Source organism: Chrysoperla carnea, chromosome 3, assembly GCF_905475395.1.
Source record: "Chrysoperla carnea chromosome 3, inChrCarn1.1, whole genome shotgun sequence".
In the NCBI taxonomy this organism is placed as follows: Eukaryota; Metazoa; Arthropoda; class Insecta; order Neuroptera; family Chrysopidae; genus Chrysoperla; species Chrysoperla carnea.
This window is the reverse complement of record NC_058339.1, coordinates 33,663,677-33,677,595: the sequence shown is the minus strand read 5'-3', so window position 1 is coordinate 33,677,595 and position 13,919 is coordinate 33,663,677. Positions and strand designations below refer to the sequence as shown.

Below are 13,919 nucleotides of genomic sequence, written 5' to 3'. Positions count from 1 at the left end.
TTATTAATATAAAATTTGATCTATTTTTATAAATTAATCATTTTCATCACGAAACATGTTTAAAATAAGCATATTTTTTTATCTATTGGGTGATCCATTTAAACATAAAAGTTTAATTAAGCAGAGTTTGAAAAAATCCGATCTATCCACAATATTATTTTGAATGGTATAATTTTCTAAACGAGATTCTTCAAATCCGAAAACTCTATTGATAATGAATAACCGGACGACTTCATCGCCAAAGTTGTTATTCATAACCTTATGTTGTATGATCCCATGGTCTTTAAGGCAGGCATGGGCAAATGAGGATCAGAGAAGTCCCTCAGATTTATGTAATTAAACTACGAGGAAGACAGTGACAACCTAACCAGTGACAACCAAAAATACGAGTAAGAAAGAGAGACAACATTTTTTGTCTACCTATCTCATTACTATAAGAGAAACTGAGATTGGTAGAAGAGTCGTATACCCATCTCGCTTCCTATGAGCAATGCGGACTTGGATAAAGAGACACACAATAAAGTTTATGGCCCACAATAAAGTTATAACAATAGGGACTTCGACTCAAAATAACTCGCCCATGACTAAATTTAATCCTTTTTTAGATAATTCATCTGCGAGTTAAAATATAAGTTTCCTAGAAATTTGATCCCTGATGTATTTTATCTTTCATTTTTTTTAAAACATGTTTTTTCTTCGAACTTACGACTTTCTGATTCAAAAAGAAATGATTTTTGAAAAACGTACCTGCAACAAAACAAAAAATAATTTATTTACTAATAAGTAAGTAAGTTATATGTGAAATAATTAACCTAACATTAATTAAATGTTGCATTTTCTCAAACATAGGTTAAGTCTTTTTTATTTAGGCCTACAAAATCTACGTAGTTAAAATAAAGGAATAATATTTACGATTTTTTTTCAACAGACTCTTAAGGAAAATTGAAAAAAGTCACAAACAATTATTTGATCCAGACTTTCATATACGTCGGTATGTAATTAGGAGAAATTTTTTTCTGATGCTGTTGTATTTTTAGAATCATATTAGATGTATATACAAACAAACAATATCTTTTTTCAATGATTAGTAAAGAGCGGACAGACGAAAAGTGTTTCGATTACTAGACGTTTGCGATTTTTCAGTGATACGATTATTAAGACTCCACTGTAATATAATATGAGTATCTCCAAAATAAATAAAGTTGTAGGTATATATTTAAAAAAAAAAAAAGCATAACGATATATCAATTACTAATTTCTTAATTTGATATGATTTAGACATTTTGTAATACAAATTAAATATTATTTAGTTTAATTAATTGCAAGGTTTTTTATTTTTATTACACCATATCGTAAGACAATTTCAAACAATTTGATTACCTTCAAAAATATATTTAAACAAGATTTTAAGATATGATGTTGAAATGATTTTTTGTTCAATAGACATGATTAGGGTTGATTTGAACCAGAATAGGATTACTTTAGCCAATAATTATTGTTTGAATCTAGCTCTTATTTTCTTTAGGCAATGATCAAAGTTAAATTTGTTGTAATACTAACTAATTTGCATTACACACGCAATTTTTTTTCAATAATTTAAATGATCGTGCTTAGCTCAACTGAACTTCAATCACAAATTATTTTATTCCACAAATCTTTTTTTCTATCTAATTGGATTGATTAGTTAGTAATGTAGTCGATTATTCATAATTTTCAAAAAATTGTTATAAACTCAGGCTAGTAACTGTACAAAATAATTATTTTTGACATGTTAACCTATATATTCAGAAGTTTTATTTATGGATTCCAAGCAGAGACCATGGCGAATTCATCAGACACAAATGTTTGTCTACAATTTAAAATAAAGTTAATTGGATATCTAACTCTAATTTAACGGTATTTGGTTTTTATTTAAATGAACAGCTTTTTCTTCTTCAAGAAATGAACGAATTTATGAAAATCGATAGAATTATTGAATATTCAAAGTCAAATAAATATATTTCAATACTAAAATCTTCGCGCAAATATACTTTTTCAACTAACCGATTTTTCGTGATTTCAGCGGTTAACATTTTAATATTCGTCAAATATTTTCTAAGAAATTTTCAAAGCTACGGGAAAGATTGCTCTTCGTTTGGGATTTTGAAAAAATTTCAGTAATGAAACATTAAATCCCCAAAAGAAGCGAAATTTGACAATTGACTCAAGAAATGTATCTTTATAAAAAAATTGAAAAAGGTTAGTTTATAACCCCCGAACTAAAAAAAGGGGGAATTATAAGTTTGACTGCTATGTGTGTGTGTGTGTGCGTTTGTGTCTGTCTATCTGTCTGTGGCATCGTAGCGCCTAAACGGATGAACCGATTTTGATTGTTTTTGTTTGTTTTAAAGGTAATTCAATGGCGTGTGTTCTAAGCTATGTTTCATGTGCGTTTTTAGAGTCCCCTACTCGAAAAAACCAAAAAATTGGCGATGATCATAAAAATCGGCTCAGATTGGAAAAGGCAATTTAATGAAGAGTGTTCTTAGATATGTTTCAAGTACGAGTTTAGGGTTCTTTAAATATATTTGTTACTCAATCACAAATATTTTATTGTTACAACAAACAGCTGAAGAATTTGTGTAATATGATCAGATATACGCCTTTAAATACCATATTTTTAACATTCATGTTTCATAGAAAAATGGGAAAAATTAAATCAAAAAATTCATCGCTGTCCAAATTATTAATATTTTCGATATTTTATTGATACTTGATTTATTACAGTTTGGTTGCATGTGATTAACTTTCACTCTTTTATCAGTTACGTAAAAACATGTAACGGACATTTCTAACAACAAATCTTCATTAAATTGTAATTCATAAAAATTTATAAATGTGAAAAATAAATAAATAACAAAAAATAAAAATAATAAGTAATTAACCATCCAAGTAATTATTCTATTAATAATCTCAATTAGAATTAACATATTATTCCCACAATTATAAAATGTACAAGTACTTTAATAAACTAATGTACATTAAGTACAAAAAGGTTATTATTATTATTGACCTCTATACATAGAATTTTAAAAAGAAAAATATAGGAAATTCTTAAAAATCATCCGATGTAAAATAGCAGACATTTTGCGTCGGTTGTAAAATGATTTTCAACTTATGTTATTTAGTTTCTGGAGTTAAAAATATATTTTGATATAAATACTGCTATTTGATTTTAAATCAAATTAATTCGATAAAATCAATATGGCGGTGACTGGTTACCGTGCGAGTGCAATTACCGAGAGTGAGAAGAGAATGTCCCAATCCTACTCCTACCTGCGCAAGAGTATACCTTATCTAATTCTACTATGATTCGCATGAACAACCTTCCAGTTCCATTCCAAACAAAGACTAGAACATATTGCGCCTTATCACTGTTACCTGCTTTTTGTGATGAAATTCAACCCAATATCTTATATTCCTAACCTAGCTCTTTCTAATCGAAAAGAAAAACTAAAGAATAATGAAAAAGAATCTAAGAACTGTTAAGTAAAATTTTTTTTAAAAATATTACTTTCTTAACGAAAAAAAATTTTTTTTTTCATTTAATGTGATTTTTTATTTAAATTTGATTTCAAACTACAGCTTACGTTGTAAAATTTGTTTGATCCGTTTATACATATAATCAATTTCAGTGCTCGTGCTTCTGAACTTAAAGCTTAAGCCCAGAATGAAATAACGGCTATTCGTTGTGTGCGTAATCATGACTGGGACATTAAAATTGATGCCAGCGCTTCCAGTGAAAAATTTTGGCGATAATGGAGGCTGTTATGACTAATTTGCAGTTCTTTACATGTTAATGTTATAGAAATGTCAAATTAAAATTATTGAAAAACACTAATTAAAAATTGTGAAAATAAGAAATCAAATTGCACAAATATTATTTTTCAAATGTAAATTATCATAACTATTTATTTAAATTTGTGAGACAATAATATTAAATTTTCAATGTATGTCATAAATGCAATCCATACAATTATATATGCATCCATACAATTCTATAATCAAAGTAGTGTATCGTTACCATGGAAACGCCTCTAAAAAAACTCACACACGGTGCGAATACAACACAAAAATAGATTATTATTCTGTAATGTGTATATAGAGGTAAACAAATACCACATTTCATACACAAATTATTATTATTACATCATAAGTATATTATTAATAATAAATAATACGATAATCTAATTATATTAAAAATAAACAAAAAAATATTATTGTTTAGAATATAATAAAAATCTTATATCAAATAAACAAAATTAGTCAAAAAATTACCTTTCACTTGCTGTGTTCAACTGAATGAATTAATAAGACTACTATTTTGAAAATTTGCTTACAAAATGTTATTTGTAAGATTCATCATAATTTGTAATTTCTTTTATGTTGTGAGTATATCAATAAATAATTGTGTTAAACATGCAGAGGGAATGAATGGGTCTCTTACATAATACATGTTTTTTTTATATATATATATATATAAATTTGTGTAATAATAATATTAATTTTTTTTTTATTTAATCGAATTAAGTTCACATTAATTTTATTAACAAACAGATGTTAAGTGAAATGAAAAATTAATTGTTTGCTTCGTTTAATTGGTTTTTGTCAAACAATAAAACAAGATATGTAACTACGAATATAATTGATGTCATTAATATTTGCCAAAATTCTTTATATATCAAATTATTGAGCTTATTTGTTTTGCATTTCCTGTGACCCAAATATTCTTATCCCATATTGTGCCCAAAAAATAAGGTGACATTGTATTTATTTTGAAAATTATTTATTCTTCCAAATCAATTCCATCCCCTTCAAAGTAATCCCTTCCCGATGCAATACACTTATGCCAACGGATTTTCCAATCTTCGAACACTGGTTGTAGTCACTTTCCGGGATTGCTTTCAGTTTCGTCTTCGCTGCGGCTTGAATTTCCTCTATCGTATCAAAACGGTGTCTCCGGAGCGGTCTTTTGAGCTTGCTGAACAGCCAGAAGTCGCACGGCGCCAGATCAGGTGAATACGGTGATTGGGGAACGATATGGGTTGAGTTTTTGACGAAAGGAACACGAATTATGAGTGCAGTATGGGATGGTGCATTATCGTGGTGTAAAAACCGTGAATTGTCTTTCCACAGTTCCGGCCTTTTTTAGGCGGATAGCGTTACGCAAATGACGCATAACGTTCAAATAATATTCCTTGTTGACTGTTTGGTCGAGCGGATAAATGAGAAAAATGAAATTGTTCTCATTTATCTTTTTATTCGTTTAAATAAAGCGAATTGATGAATTAAAAGATTTCTCTGCGTTTGCTTTAAATAGATTATTTGGTTATTATGATCGCATATCTATCATGCCTAGTCCATATCTGATTGAGACAACTTCATGAAGATTGTTGTTATCAGTTAACAGAGAGTTTTTACGTGCTCGTTATAACCAATCAAAAAGAGATTGCTTAAAAATCATGTTGCATTTCAAAACAACAATATTTGAAATTTGTTAGACAGTAATATTACTTTCATACAAATAACTCATGCGTCTGTGTCAACTTCACCACTCAACCCCGTACAGTAGTTGTAACACATTCGTGGCACCATTCGCCATATGATCTCGCGATGAGGTTGAGACAACTTCATATCAGTTGGTATTAAGAATTTATTTTTCAGTGTAGCACATAGGAGCTTGACCAGAAATCGAAGATCAACTTAGTGATCATGAGGGTAAAGCAACCTAGCTATCAAATCGAGTGCAAAATTTTTACACGATTTACTAGTTTATATAATTTTTTTAAGTGAACAATTATGATTAATAATGCGGTAGAATTGACATTTTCGTCGCTTGAATAAGAACGAAGTAACCGACCCCACCCACATCAAAATGTTATTGTAAATATGTTTGTAATAAATATATAATGTGGGTGGCCTTTGTTATTGGCGAAGATTCAGCGAAACGGAGGTTAAACCCCATTATTATATAATTTTTTTTTCACCAACATATTCAAATTATTATGCATCGACTTTATTTACAAACATACTTTTTATTACGCATATCACCTGTTTAAAAATGAACAAAACTATCAAACAAGTTTTTTTTTAAATAAATTTCACAATTTTATTGAGTAATTTTTTTATATTGAATATGAGAAAATGATTGTTTTTGGTAGACCGGTTGTCGACTCTTCACAGATAGGTATGTACACATTGTACACCATTACATACGCAACAGACATCAGAGACACACAGTCTGCAAGATTTTATAAAAAGGTTTGTGTTAATAAAAAGATAATGACAGCACTTAAATATTTATTAAGCGTAGGTTTCGTAAACATTAAGTGTGTGAGTGTGATAGGACTGTTATTAAAATTTCATCAACATACCACACTAAGTAACAAAAAAAAACACCAATTATTATTTAATTTATTGAATATTTTTATTATTGTTACTACACATTATGTTAATTTAAAGATTCTGGAATTCAAAATAAATGATGCTGTTTTAATGATTTTGGCTTAAATTATTGCCCGTGTAACGTTCTATTTTGCAAAATTATTGAAAATATTAATACGAATTTCTTTCGAATAAGCTTGCCCAATAAGTGTAATATTTGATGAAAGCTACGATTTCTTAAAAGATTGCGATTTCATTTTTTGGTATACGTAATATTCAAAATATAAATATTATCAAAGATACTAAATTAGAACCACTTGCCCCAATTTCGTAGATCAGTTTTTTTGTATTTTATAAATACGTATTTCGACTACCAAGTAGTCATCATCAGCATGAATTAGCTAATCGCAGTTACCTAAAGTTAGAGTATGAAATTATATTTTTACAAATATAGCATTTTTATTGTAATTTTTGCTTGTTTTCGAAAGAAGTAACTACTATGGTATTATAAAAAAGTTTAGCGCAAATGATTTTGTATTTACGCTCTGATTATCAAACATGGACAAAAATTTACTAAAATGCATTTTAGACGATTTAATTAGCATATTCTCATTTTTGAACAAATTAAATTTATAATCTAATTGAATTAAATAATTATTTAATGCGTTATATTTATAAATATTGACTTATTTTTGGCTGTGTATTTACAGGCTTAATAAATTTTTTATTTCCATGCCCGAATTTTTTTATAAAACATTAAATTTATTTCCGTACAATTTAAAAATCCAAAAGTTAATAAACTTTCAAAAGTGCGTATAAAATAGAATCATAAAATGCGTATTAATCCATTCGTGAATAAATTTACAATACCATTATTAAGTTATCTAATCAGTCACACAATATTGAAATACTTCCGGAATTCTGTGTAAATTGTTTGTACTATGTGTGATAAAGTTGTAGTATAAAATACATTGTATCAACGACCTAAGTAAGTTTAACGATAATAGCGACATCTTGACTGCGCATGCAACGAGCCAACTCATGTGATTTATCTGATATGAATTTTCTACTATTTTTATTTAGTTGAACAATAACTAATACAGAATGTGTAAGGGAAATGATATGTATAGTTTTCTGACATCATTGCTACGACCAACCATCGTAAATCGGTTGATTAGGTCGTAGGTTGTGAATTCGATCCTAGGTCGGGAAGGAATATATATATATATATATATATATATATATATATATATATTCCTTCCCGGCCGAGGATCGAATTCACAACCTACGACCTAATCAACCGATTTACGATGGTTGGTTAGGAATATATATATATATATATATATATATATATATATATATATATATATATATATATATATATATATATATATATATATATATATATATTCCTTCCCGACCGAGGATCGAATTCATAATATATATATATATATATATATATATATATATATATATATATATATATTTCTTCATTCGATCACAAATAATTGTAACAAAAATGTTTAAAATCGTTTAGCATATTACTTATGTTAAAGTAATAAACACTAGGTAAGTAATAAGTAAAGCTAAAACCTTATAGGCATCATTTATTTATTAATAATTGGCGAACATTTTTTTGAATTATTTACAAATAACTAAAAACTTGTGACAACGTAATTTTTTCTACTTAGCAAAGGCGCTATAGACGAATTTTCACTTTTTGAACAATTGAAATATCCAAGAACACCTAGATCTAGGGACAGTTACTATCACCTTTTCTTCTACAACAATTTTAATATACAAAGCCTTCTCTTTTAGGGGGGAGGGGGTTGGAATTACTTTCATGCTTGAAACTGAGAGATATTTTACTGTTGAAGATATTAAAATAATAAGATATTTGAATAAAAAGAACAAGAATCATTTTATCTGACACTTAAGTAGAATGTGGTTCATCGACAATTTTAATTTTTCAAGTGTAAGATATTTATTAGAGGTATAAAATTTAATGGCTTTTTTAGAATCCAGCTCGGTCTTTTTAATCACGATCCCAGAACGGGTTGATAACACGTGAAAATATCTATATAACGAAAATTTTAGAGAAAATTGTTATCACTTATTATTATTTTTTAATAACGTGTCCAAAACTAAAAATAAACCATGAAATGTTCAACTATTACAAAATTATTTTTTACATGTATAGTACGTAGTTCTACTTTCATCCTACAAGAGTTCTAGAGCAAGTGTAAAATTTGGAATTTGAAAATTTTTAATCAATACTTTTTGTATCTTAACTTTTTTTGTAAAATAATAAGTTTAAATAAATACTTCTCTCTTCGCTAATTTTTGTTAGTTATTTTACATTCAACACGAGATGCTTAATCTTTTCGCTTTTTTTCTTATGTTTCTACATTTTAATTTTTAAGTTTGGTTATCATTGAACATATTGTAAACCCAACAGACTAATACAAATCTGAATACAGTAATAAATGAATAAAGAATTTCACACGAGTTACTTTATAGTTTAATTCATATTTACAATACATATATTATACTTATAATAATAATAATAATATTATGAACGTTGTGTATAGACGTTATTAATTAAAATATAGTAAGTTACATAATGCCAATTAATTGTTTCCTATTTCAAAATATATGAAATTTATAATATAAATTTTTATTATTATTAATAAAGACATGAAATTTTATTAATTAGTTGGTTGGATTATTAACTATATAAACTATACTTGGCTTTATTTATACTTAAATGTTATGAAATGTACTGTATTATTATTTATTATTATTATATTGAAAAATGAACTACAATAATTAGGATTTTTAGACTTTTATATTATATTTAATTAATATTTTGACCTCATTAGTGTGTTTTATTTGTTTCCTTTCAGTGGTGTCTCTATTCATTCAGCCACAATATAATAAATTGATCAATTAAAGATAGTCAAGGAGTCACGCAGAATAGTTTTATTTCAAGCCATAACGTAATAAATATCGCCGCTAAAACCATCATCATTAAAACAATTGTTTTTTGTTTTCAAATAGTAGTTTTTTGTTTAACCCTTGAACTAAAAAAAGAGGTGTTATAGGCCTTACCGCTATGTGTGTGTGTCTGTCTGTCTGTCGCATCGTAGCGCCTAAACGGATGAACAGATTTTAATTTTTTTGGTCTCATTTGAAAAGTAATTTAACGAAGAGTGTTCTTAGCTATGTTTTAAGTGCGAGGTTAGAGTTTTGTACCCGAAAAAACTATAAAATTGGCGATGATCTTCGAAAATCGATTCAGTTTGGAAAAGGCATGACGTATAATTTTGACATATAAATAATTACTATGGAAATGAATGGTCAAATAAACATGGCATAATTCATTTCGAAAACTGAAATGGTAAAATAATTAGGTAGTTCAAAACAATAATTTAAAAAAACAAATTATTTCAATTTCATTTAAAATATTTTCAAAAATTTGTCCCAAAAAATGATAGCTCTCTAAGTATCATTTTCATCTCATCTGATTTCCTTGACCATCACTTTGATATTAATTTAAGAAGGAGTGTTATAAGTAAGTATTTATCTGTGCGTCGTTGTGTTTCTCAGTAACATCGTAGCACCTAAAGGGTCGAATCGACTCGATTGAGAACATTTTATAGCTAAGTTTCCAAAAATCGGTTTACAAGGAATAAATCGCATTTGTCGGGGGTTTTCAAAATTTTGTAAATTTCACTTGTTTTAGTTTTACTCACAAAACAAAACATATGGAATCATATTTCATAATTAATGTTACGATTAATATATTTATTGCTATTGGATCTGTTTTCAATGGAAGAATAATTTTGATTGAAGCTTCAAGGTAGACAATATAAAATATGTTAATAGAAAAATTATAATTCCAAAAATTAAATTTTGCATTTTTAGAATTCAATAATCTTCTTCAACGAAGGCAGTTGAACAACAATTCACGTTGAACAACATTCAACATTTCTATAAATGGCATTGTAAATTTAAAATGAACAAATAAATGAAGTGCTAATTAAATATTCAATTGTATTATTAAGTCAATAAAAATTCTTTCTAACTGCTGCTACAATAAGTACTTAAATTTTATTAAATACAAAGACTTCGACATAGTTTCGATGTGGATCAAGCTTGTATTTTTAATCTATCGATTGGATGCAGAATTTCTAACATATAGCAATATTTGGATCGATTTTAGTCCGTATCTCAAAAACTATCCGACCAGTCAAAAAATGCACCAGTTTTTTGTTATTTTTGGGTCAAAATTACCCTATATACTGAGTTTTAACGAAATTGGAGATACAAAATATTTTTCGATTTTTTGCTTTTTTTTAAGGGGTACCCCTTTGTAAAATCGAGAAAAACGGGAAAAAAAATTTTGTTCGGAATTTGATAAAACTTGGTGGATGGGGTAATTTTGATCCAAAAAGTATAAAAATCAGGTTATTTTAATGATTGGATGCAGAGTTGCTGAGATATCGCAATATTTGGATCGATTTTAGTCCGTATCTCAAAAACTATTCGATTAGTCAACAAATGCACCCGATATTTGTACTTTTTGGGTCAAAATTACCCTATATACTGAGTTTTAACGAAATTGGAGATTACAAAATTTTTTCGATTTTTCGCAATTTTTTTTAAGGGGTACCCCTTTGAGAAAATCGAGAACAACGCAAAAACAAATTTTCTTTCGGAAACCAAACCGATGACAGTTTCTGAGATATGGCAATATTTGGATCGATTTTAGTCTGTATCTCAAAAACTATTCGACCAGATTCAAAAGCATAACTTTCTCAGTATTGGGTATTGCAAAACTGCCGACATTTCATTTTAAGAGTTGGTAGGCAAAAAATTAGATATGAACATTGAAGATGGACATGAAATGTTTATTATAGAGAGCGTGCAGTTGTATATAAACTTGCATAAAGTTGAAATCCCTAACGCACATTTGCGATTTGAAATGCATGGCTCTTATTACAATGTTGATATCATATAGGGACAGATATTCAAAAAGTATCTGATATATAACATTGCCGTAAGATTCATGAATATGGCTTTATTTACAATACTGTGTGGTAAAAAACCTTTGCGGCACTTACATTAGTACAGTATTGCTTTAACATCTATACCAAAAAATTTCTTATCTTAAAGCCTTGTGGATCAAAAATCAAACGCAATGAAAAAACTTTAGAGCATCATCTCTTCTCCTCGGCAAGTTAAAGGATGACATTTCCAATTTTAGTTATAAGTTAAAATTGTGAAGAATTTATTTCATCTTCGATCTTTTACAAACCCTCAATAATATACCTCATATTTGTTACAATGTATTTAAATAATACGTCAATCAAGAAATGCATATATTTTTTTCAGCAGTGTAAAAGAACGTGTTCACGTATTATAATAATTATATGTCTACTGTATTTACGCGTTAATTGTCTGCCTTCTTTGTGTAAGTTCAAATATTCATTAGCATATATTATATTTTGTTTTTAAAATCAACTCACAGCTGTACATACACAGAAATTTCAAACAATGTAATCTTTTGTTGAAATTTCTTACCTTGAACTTGACTTCAAACATGGCTTGGCTCTGTTATCAAATTACAAAGTTAAATTACTTTTTTCAATTGAAATGACAACAGTGTGGTGACATTACAACTAATTAATATTTAAATACGAAAACACTCTTTCTAAAATTTTCTAATAGAAGGTTTTTGAATTCGCTTCGAAAATTGAAATATATTAACACGCTTATTAGTCGAAGAACCAAAGCAATGAAGTTCGAAAAATTTGAACAGTAAGTCGGATTTGAATGATTTATAAGATTTTAAAAATATACAATTTGCGTAAATAATATGCATTTTAAATTAACCGTAAATATACTAAACTCACAATTCGGTTAATAGTGATAAGAATGATTCCAAATTTGTTGATTTATGTTTCGATCATTAGTTCTCGTAGCAAAGTTGTAAATTATACACGATTCGTTCAATATTTTCAACGATTTAAAACGAAATGCCTAATACTTACGTACCTAAAAAAATCTATAATTTAATATTTATTCTTATACTAGAGTGATACCCACCCGCTTCGCTGGGATTAAAGGTAAATATTGATAAAAATTGCTTTCGCTTACCACCTTTTTATAACACTCGAAATAATGGTAAGGATTGTTTTACACAGATAAAATATATGTATGATTTTCTATTTTTTTTAATGTTTAATAGTAATTATTGATTGAGTATATCAGAGAAGATGGCCGTGAAGTATTTTATATAGACTACTTTTACAGAAATCTGTAATTTATGGTAATGTCAAATTAAATTAATTTTTAATTTTTCTATTAATATATCTTTATAAATTATATCTCATGTGTTATTCTGAAGTATGAGCTATATTGCTGTACAATTTCATTAAAAACCATTCGCTAGTTTTAGCGCGAAAGCGTAACAAACAAACAAACTAACAAACATGCTTACTTTCGCATTTATAATATATAGATATAGAGATATTATTTCTCTAGCCCTTTTGTTCACGCGATATCTTTCTTATTTCTTTATCAAATCCCATTTACGAAAAATAGACTCGCGGTCTAAAAATGTACCGCTTAAGAAAAAACGAATAGAGAAATAATATTAACTTTTAATTTTGTTTATTCAGTAATTTGTAAATCATGTCTGTAATAAAATTACCTATAAATAAAAGTACAGTAAATTACTTTTTACTTCTATAGTTTTTTTTAGCCACGGGTACAGAATTACGGAATTGCTTCACGGGTCGAGCTAGTGAATATGTATTAGAGTTTGCATAATATTAAAATTTATTGATCTTGCATTTAAGAGCCATATTCACAGCGACTTGTTTAAAAATGTTTGTCATTGATTTATTTATGAAACAGTTCTCTTGTTGCTTACGACTTATTTGAAAGCAAAACATCTTTTTTAAATGCCACACCAAGTGAATTATCACCTCCATATATATTGAGTAAGTACAGAGTATTATCGCTGTAATTGGACACGTGTCCAATTAACGACATTCGTTTTTAACAGTATACTTGTACCTACGTTATAGTTTGTTTCTATTTTAAGCGAAGTAGTACCGTAATGTGGATAACTTGTTTACAATAATTATAATAGATACTGAAGAAAAAATTCGCCTCTATATTCTAACAATTCAAGTATTTGTTAGCATAACAGCTAATGTGAAATAGTCCGTCTTTGCTTAACAAGACTTGTAGGCACCATTGTACACCAAGAGGTAGTCTTGCAAAATTTTGATTGTGCGATGGTTCTCTTATATTACCGTTAAGATAATGGCGGTATACTGATTACAATATCTGGATTAAGTACAAAATTGCAACTAGGTTTAACATCATAATTTATTTATTTATCTAAACGTGTTTACTTTTCATTTTCTAAGTAGCGAACGAGAGGTGTCCCAATACTCAGAGGTGTCCAAATCAGTATCTAG

At 27.9% G+C, this 13,919-nt stretch overlaps 1 protein-coding gene across 2 annotated transcripts in view; it reads right to left on the bottom strand.

The window, feature by feature from the left end:
* Positions 1 to 13,919, bottom strand: part of LOC123296918 (protein phosphatase Slingshot) — a 247,644-nt gene that overhangs the window by 171,987 nt on the left and 61,738 nt on the right. The gene's annotated exons all lie outside the window — the stretch shown is intronic.